The sequence below is a fragment of the Natator depressus genome, chromosome 3, assembly GCF_965152275.1.
Source record: "Natator depressus isolate rNatDep1 chromosome 3, rNatDep2.hap1, whole genome shotgun sequence".
In the NCBI taxonomy this organism is placed as follows: Eukaryota; Metazoa; Chordata; order Testudines; family Cheloniidae; genus Natator; species Natator depressus.
Window position 1 is genome coordinate 185,372,926 of NC_134236.1, and position 8,849 is coordinate 185,381,774.

Consider the following 8,849-nt stretch of genomic DNA (forward strand, 5'->3'; position numbering starts at 1 on the left):
TGGAGAAAAAAAATCTGTGTTGATTCAAATCGAAAACAAATTAAATTTTTTTTGTTTTATTGAAAAATATGTTTCAAATCAACCAAAACATTTTGGGTTGACTACAAATGAAACTCTTTTCAAGTTTTTAATTTGGCTTGGCTGGTTTTGGGGTTATTCTTTAAAATTGGCCAAATTAAAGAACAAAATGCTCTCTTTGAAAGAAAAAGTTGAAACAAAACCTTTTGAGAGAGTTGAAATTAAATGTTTTGACTTAAAAAATCATTTTTTTCCTGGCTGAAATGATTTGTTGAATTCAACCCAAATGAGCAAATAGTTTTGAAGCCCTGAAAAATGCAGGTTTTTTCTATTTCTATTTGCAAAAAAAATTCTCTCAGCTCTACTCTTAAGTCCTGCTGCTGCTCAACATCTAACTTGGCCCTGAAGGGAAAAAATAAGACAAAAGCATAGCCCTCAAGGAACTTCCAATCAAAGGGCTTGCCCTACAAACCTTTGGTCATGAATAATCCTATTGGCTGCAGTTAGATTGCCCCCACTGATAAGGGATATGAAGATGGGTTTAAAGGATCAAGCCCTAACATTTACTGGACATTAAATTCAGTTGGAGTGAAGTAGCTAATTTAACAGTGCAGGACAGTTATGAAGGACATAAAAATGTGGACCTTACAAAGTCTGCAAGGGAGCTAAAAGGCTAAAATAAGTTTTAAAATCTATAACAAATTAATTTATATTCTGGTAGTCCCTACTATCTGCTAGATACTGTCCATATCTATGAGAAGAAGCAGTAAGCTCTATGGGACAGGAACTCCCTGTCCCTCCCTCCCAAAAGAAACAGATTTCATATTCTTTGTCTAATCCCCTCAAAATGTTTACTTCTGTCTGAGAGTCCCACAATCCTCTATAAATCAGAGTGAACAGGAAACTACACTGTTCTATTTTCTTCTCCATAAAATGAAATGCTGCTTTATTCAGAGTATACCCAACCTCGAGAATTCACTGTAAGAGAAGGTCACTGAGCTAAATACTGTGACTAGTTTTAAAAGAGGATTGGAGCACAGCTAAGATTATAGTAATTAAATTTCATGCTTCAGGGGATAATTTGTTCTCTTGTAGGGGTTATTTGAAAAAAATGTTTATTTAATATAGTTAATAAACATCCTTTTAAACAAATTTTAGAGTTTAAAAAAATCTCTATTCTGTCAAGTATGGTGTGACATGTAACAAAATACAGGTCTTCCATATAGTTGGTCCAATAAAAGATATTACTTCACCCACCTTGTCTCTCTAATATCCTGGGAGAAACATGTCTATAACAAGACTGCATTCCACATTTCAGTCATTTGTCACGCGTTGAAAGATTTGAATGTTTAAAGTTGAGAAATATTCAAACCACCACAATAGGTCATTATGGCTAGAAGTTTTTAAAATGGCATAGTTATCAATTATGCTCTTCAAAAGCAGATCCCCTCTGATGAATCCAACAAGCAGTAGTGGTTTAACAAATAATCCAAGACCATCTACCACAGGACATTGGCATCCAAAATTGGATTGACAGCAACGTCTTCAACCTTTCTCATCTCCGTGCCAGAACTAAATTAATATCGGCAACAATAACCAAACTCCAGTATGCAGATAATTGTGCTATAGTTGCACACTCAAAGAGGATCTACAAACAGCCCTTAATTGCTTCTCTGAAGCTTACAAAAGCCTAGGGCTAACTCTGAACATCGGCAAAACAAAAGTTCTCCACCAGCCAGTCACCGGTCAATCATCAGACCCAGCAAGGAAGATCTACATCGACAAAGAAGAACTGTAAAATGTAGAATACTTTGCCTATCTTGGCATCCATCTCTTACAGAGGGCAGACATAGACGTCAAGATTCAGCAAAGAATTTGCCGTGCCAGCCTTGCCTTTGGCAGACTGTCTCGGCTGGGTGTTCAACGATCACAACATCAGAACACATACTAGACTTTTAGTTTATAAAGTGGTGGTAATCCCAACTCTCCTCTATGGCTGTGAGACTTGTGTGACCTATAGAAAACCCCTGGAAAACCTGGAATGCCAGCACCACCACTTTCTTCAGAAGATCCTCAACATAAAATGGGAGGATCGTCGCACTAATGTCAGTGTCCTCACAGATGCCAACATCTTTAGTGTTGAGGCCCTGAAATGAGGTGGAGAGGGCACTGTGTGCGCATGCCTGATGTATGCTTACTCAAACAACTGCTGTATGCCCAACTCACCAAAGGAGAAAGGAAATGGGGAGGCCAAAAGAAACGCTTTAAAGACACTCTCAAGATAAACATCAAGAGATGTGGCATCAACACCACACACAGAGAGACAGCAGCCCAGGATAGGGATAACTTTGTGAAGACTTGTAAGAGAGGGAACGTTCACTTTTGAGGAAAACTGCCTTGCCCTGGTTGCAGAAAAATGCCAGAAAAGAAAGGAAAGACAACTGTCACGCAGCAATCGCAGCCCAACCATGTCTTCCAACGCCACCTGCAATGTCTGCCAATAAGCCTGTGGCTCAAGAATCAGATTCCTCTGTCATCAGAGGACCCATGAAAAATAAAACCTGTGAAAGAGATCATCCTCAACCTTGAGGGATCACCAACTAAAATAACTATAAAATGTTTGCAATGGATTTAAATGAACTGGACTAAATTTTTATGCCTGATACTATACCCTTTCTTCAGACAAAAATCTCACTATCAGCAGGAGAATGGTTTGAGTAAGGGCAGTAGCATCAGACCTTTAGTTAAACAGAATAGCTGTACCTGGACTGCTGGTTCCTCACTTCTGTAAGAGCCAAAATAATCAATTAAAAATAATGTGTAAATATATTTTAAATAATAATTGGATTTTTCTGTTAAGTACACACAAGTAAAACAAACAGTCATATAATCAAGATTATTTGAAGGGAATGAATATAAACATTTTAAATACTACTTTCAGCATTGAAGTAAGTCGGGAAATGACTGAAATTACTTTGTTTTACAGTAGAAAAACAATAAATCCACAAATATCCACTCTATGAGTGTGTACCCAAGCAAATAAATTTTAATGTAAACATAAATACATTTTGACTTATAAGTTATTCTTCTAAATTTCTCATAGTTTAACATGTACTACAAAATTACTAGGTGATAAAATGAGCTTAGGTCCCCGTGTTCTCATTAAGGCTTGAAAAATCAGAAAGCATTTAATATATAACACTATGAGTTTCTTGATTTGGAATATATGCTACAACATCTAGTTAAGAATACTCAAACATTATTAATTATTATTATTATCATTATTATTTATTTGCTAAGTGCTGAGAGGGCGTTCAGCATGGCGCAAAGCACAGAATTCAGCAAGTAAAAATTTATCACACAAGAACATCCACCACCCCTTTATTGTTATATAGACCAAAAAATAGACAGAAGAAGTTGATAAACTATAATTTGCTAGAATGTTCTTAGATTATTCTAATGTTATTTTTATATTCTTACCAAACTGGGAGAAAACAATTCTGGTCACTTAAAGTGTAATTGCCTGACAAGAAAACATTCTTGACTACGTTTTCAGGGTATAGTCCCAGTCTCTCAAATGAATTGCAATATAGGGGATGTTGTGGTTCTTTAAAGACATTTCTGTGCATTCTGCTTGTGACTAACTGAGTCATGATTTTTTATTTTTATTCTCATTTTCAGTGCATCAGACTCTAATTTTTGGTCCTATGTTTCATTTTGTCCTCACGTTATAAAAAATAAGACAGTTACCTTTTCCATAAGTGGTGTTCTTTGAGATGTGTTGCTCGTATCCATTCCATATTAGGTGTGTGTGCTCGCCAGGTGCTGGAAGTTTTTCCCTCAGTAGTATCTGTAGGGGACCGGCTCTGGTGCCCTCTGGAGTGGCGCCTACATGGCGTGGTATAAGGGCACCGCCACCTCTCCCCACCCTCAGTTCCTTCTTGCCGGAAAACTCCGACAGTGGGGAAAGAGGGCGGGTCATGGAATGGACATGAGCAACACATCCTGAAGAACACCAGTTACTGAAAAGGTAACTGTCTTTTCTTCTTCGAGTGCTTGCTCATGTCCATTCCATATTAGGTGAAATCCATATTAGGATTTCACGGATGCATAGATTGCAGCACAGCTCTGCCAAACCCAGCATTGTCCCTGGCCTGCTGAGTGATGGCATAATGAGCAGTAAACATGTGAACAGAGGACCACGTTGCAGCTCTACAGATGTCCTGGATAGGAATGTGCACCAGGAAGGCTGCCAAAGATGCCTGCGCTCTCATCGAGTGGGGTCTGGCAATTGGTGGCAGTGGAACCCCCGCTAGGTCGTAACAGGTCCTTATGCACGAGGTAATCCAATTGGAAATTCTCTGCGAGGACAGTGGGTGACCCTTCATCCTATCCGCTGCAGCGGTGAAGAGTTGAGTCTATTTACGGAAAGGCTTGGTACACTCTAAGTAGAAAGCCAAGGCCCTCCGGACATCCAGGGCATGAAGATGCCTCTCTTCACTGGTCTTGTGTAGTTTGGGACAGAACACCATGAGGAAGATGTCCTGGTTCATATGGAAGGTGGAGACCACCTTTGGCAGGAAGGCCGGGTGAGACTGCAACTGAACCTTATCTTTGTAGAAGACCGTGTACAGAGGTTCTGAGGTCAAGGCTTTAATTTCAGAAACCCGTCTCGCCGACGTCACCACCACCAGGAACACGACCTTCCATGACAGGTGGGGAAAGGAGCAGGAACCCAGCGGCTCAAAGAGCAGGCCGGTGAGCCTAGAAAGGACCAAGTTAAGATCCCACTGCAGGACAGGAGCCCGTACCCGCACGAAGAGTCTCTCAAGCCCCCTCAGGAATCTGACCTTCATGTCATGGGAAAACACTGTCTGTCCTTGGATCAGTCGGTGAAAAGCAGAGATGGCCACGAGATGCACTCTAATGGAAGAGTGTTCCAGATCCTGGTTCCTCAAATGGAGCAGGCAGCCCAGTACAGCCTGTATGGAGGAATGCGAGGGAGAGATGCCCTGTTCGGACACCCAGAAGGAAAACCTCATCCACTTGAACAGGTAACTCAGTCTAGTTGAGGGCTTGCTACTTTAAAGGAGGACCTGTTGGACTCCTTCCGAACAGGTCCACTCCTCCAGGTTCAGCCACGTGGCATCCATACTAAGAGATGGAGGGATCTGAGGTTGGGGTGTAGGAGTTGACTGTGGTCCTGTGACAGCAGGTCCGGTCAGTTGGACAGGGCCAGGGTGGCCGCTGACAGGCTTATGAGAGTGCTGAACCAGTGCTGGCAAGGCCACGTCAGGGTGATCATGATGGCCTGCTCTTTGTCTCTCTTGATCTTTGCCAGGGCCCTGCTGATGAGCAGAATCAGAGGGAACGTGTACATCAGGCTCCCTGACCATGACAGGAGGAAGGCATCGGAGAGGGAGCTCTTGCTCAGACCTCATTGAGAACAAAATTGGTGGCACTTCCTGTTCTGTCAGGTAGTGAACAGGTCCACTTGGGGAGTTCTCCACCTTTGGAAAATCATGCAGGCTACCTCTGGATGGAGCAACCACTCATGGTGAGAGGAGAAGTCCCTGCTGAGCTGGTCCACCAGTATATTCCTGATGCCGGGAAGATGACAAGCTTCCAGGTGGATCTCGTGGCTGACGCAGAAGTCGCATAGCCGACAAGCGTGCTCCCCCTTGCCTGTTGATGTAGAACATTGAGGCTGTGTTGCCGGTCAGGACTCGTACCACGTTGCCTGACAGGTGGGGCACGAAGACTCCACACACCAGCCAGACTGCTCAGAGCTCTTTGACGTTTATGTGCAATCGCACTGAACTGCGCTTAGTTCGGGGACCACATCCCCTGAGTCTGGAGGATGCCAATATGCACCCCCCAGCCGAAGTCCGAGGCGTCTGACACCAAGTTGATGGAATGGGGAGGGCTGTTGAACAGAACCCCTTCCAGGACTGTTCTGCAGTCGGTACACCACCGCAGCAAGGTAAGTATCACCTGGGGAATGGTAACGATCTTTTCCAGGGGGTCTCGGGAATGGGAATAGACAGTTGCCAGCCATTGTTGCAGGAGCCGCATCCAAAGCCGAGCATGGCGGACCACGTAAGTGCATGCTGCCATGTGGCTCACCAGGTGTTGACAGACCCTGGCTGTAGTCATAGAACCATAGAATATCAGGGTTGGAAGGGACCTCAGGAGGTCATCTAGTCCAACCCCCTGCTCAAAGCAGGACCAATCACCAACTAAATCATCCCAGACAGGGCTTTGTCAAGCCTGACCTTAAAAACCTCTAAGGAAGGAGATTCCACCACCTCCCTAGGTAACCCATTCCAGTGCTTCACCACTCTCCTAGTCAAAAAGTTTTTCCTAATAGCCAACCTAAACCTCCCCCACTGCAACTTGAGACCATTACTCCTCGTTCTGTCACCTGCTACCACTGAGAACGGTCTAGATCCACCCTCTTTGGAACCCCCTTTCAGGTAGTTGAAAGCAGCTATCAAATCCCCCCTCATTATTCTCTTCTGCAGACTAAACAATCCCAGTTCCCTCAGCCTCTCCTCATAAGTCATGTGCTCCAGCCCCCTAATAATTTTTGTTGCCCTCCACTGGACTCTTTCCAATTTTTCCACATCCTTCTTGTAGTGTGGGGCCCAAAACTGGACACAGTACTCCAGATGAGGCCTCACCAATGCTGAATCACATCCCTCAATCTGCTGGCAATGCTCCTACTTATACAGCCCAAAATGCCGTCAGCCTTCTTGGCAACCAAGGCACACTGTTGACTCATATACAGCTTCTAATCCACTGTAACCTCTAGGTTCTTTTCTGCAGAACTGCTGCCTAGCTACTCGGTCCCTAGTCTGTAGCCGTGCATGGGATTCTTCCGTCCTAAGTGCAGGACTCTGCACTTGTCCTTGTTGAACCTCATCAGATTTCTTTTGGCCCAAACCTCTAATTTGTCTAGGTCCCTCTGTATCCTATCCCTACCCTCCAGCGTATCTACCTCTCCTCCCAGTTTAGTGTCATCTGCAAACTTGCTGAGGGTACAGTCCACGCCATCTTCCAGATCATTAATGAAGATATTGAACAAAACCGGCCCCAGGACCGACCCTTGGAGCACTCCGCTTGATACTGGCTGCCAACTAGACATGGAGCCATTGATCACTACCTGTTGAGCCCAACGATCTAGCCAGCTTTCTATCCACCTTATAGTCCATTCATCCAGCCCATACTTCTTTAACTTGCTGGCAAGAGTACTGTGGGGGATCATATCAAAAGCTTTGCTAAAGTCAAGGAATAACATGTCCACTGCTTTCCCCTCATCCACAGAGCCAGTTATCTTATCATAGAAGGCAATTAGGTTAGTCAGGCATGACTTGCCCTTGGTGAATCCATGCTGACTGTTCCTGATCACTTTCCTCTCCTCTAAGTGCTTCAGAACTGATTCCTTGAGGACCTGCTCCATGATTTTTCCAGGGACCGAGGTGAGGCTGACTGGCCTATAGTTCCCCTGATCCTCCTTCTTCTCTTTTTTAAAGATGGGCACTACATTAGCCTTTTTCCAGTCAACCGGGACCTTCCCCGATCACCAGGAGTTTTCAAAGATAACAATGGCAGACATTGGCGGGGGGGGGTGTCATATGCCCCAAGAGGTGAGTCATGCCTGCTAATACTGGGTGGGCACAAGATAAAGGGGGGACATGTAACCACTCCACATGTCGCCTCTGGGAGGAACTTCCAGCCCAACCTCCATGGGGCGGGGCAGGGCAGCCAATCCCGCTGGCTCCAGGGGGGCTGGGACCACAGGAGTGGGGAGCACTCCCAGCACCACAGTGGCTCCACACCCTCGTGGACACCTCAGCAGAGGAGACGCGGGCAATACCCCTATCTCTGGCTGAGCAGAGCCCAGGGAACCTGCTCCCAGCTCTTTTTCCAGGAACCCCCTGCTATGTGCCCAACCCAGGGCCACTGCGCTCTCCTTGCCCCACTAGAGTTACGTGCAGAAGGGTGGTCTCTCTCTTTCTCCCGCTGTGCCTCCCTCTCTGGCACATTTCCAGCTCGCTCAGCCGCTCTCTCCGGCAGCCGGACCTGGGAAGGAAAGGGAGCGGAGGGGGCAAGATGGAGTCACTTCTCATGCCGGCTGAAAATGTTCAGGTCACTGCCTCTGTGCAGAACAGCCGCGGCCTGAGAGAAAGCCCAGCTGGGGAGGCGGCAGCAGACCGTCCCCTCCACTCCCTGCCCAGGCCCGGCTGCCAGGGATGGGGCTGAACATGCTGGGAAGAGGCGCAGCAGGAACAGGACAGAGCCCATCTCTCCCCCTTCCCCAGCAAGGCAAGCAGGAATCTGGGGGGGGGGGCATTTAACCCCATATGCCCCCCCATGCATCACTCCCTGTGTGGCAGCTCCTGGAGCTGGCAAGCTGCAAGCTGTAGCTGCAGGGAGAGGTGCGGCAAACAGTTGAGAGCTTCAGGGAGGAGCTGCTGAGGGTAAGGGGGGGTGTACCTAGGGAGGCATGACTCAAGTTGTTCGGGGGAGGTGAATCTTTAAATTGTGTCTCCCCCCCACATCAGCACAGAATAGTTGTCTCTGCCAATCTCTGAAGCATTTGATTCTAGCCACTGTCAGACAGGATATTGTACTAGATGGACCACTGGTCTGATCCAGTACAGCAATTGCTATATTCTCTACCAGCTTGAAGGGGAATCAGGAATAAAACATATTGTCAAACACACTGACAATGAATATTCAACGGCTGCCAGATTAGTTGTATTCTGTATGATCACATCTAGGTTTCAAGAAAGATGCAAGTCGTCCACAATATTATTTAGACATTA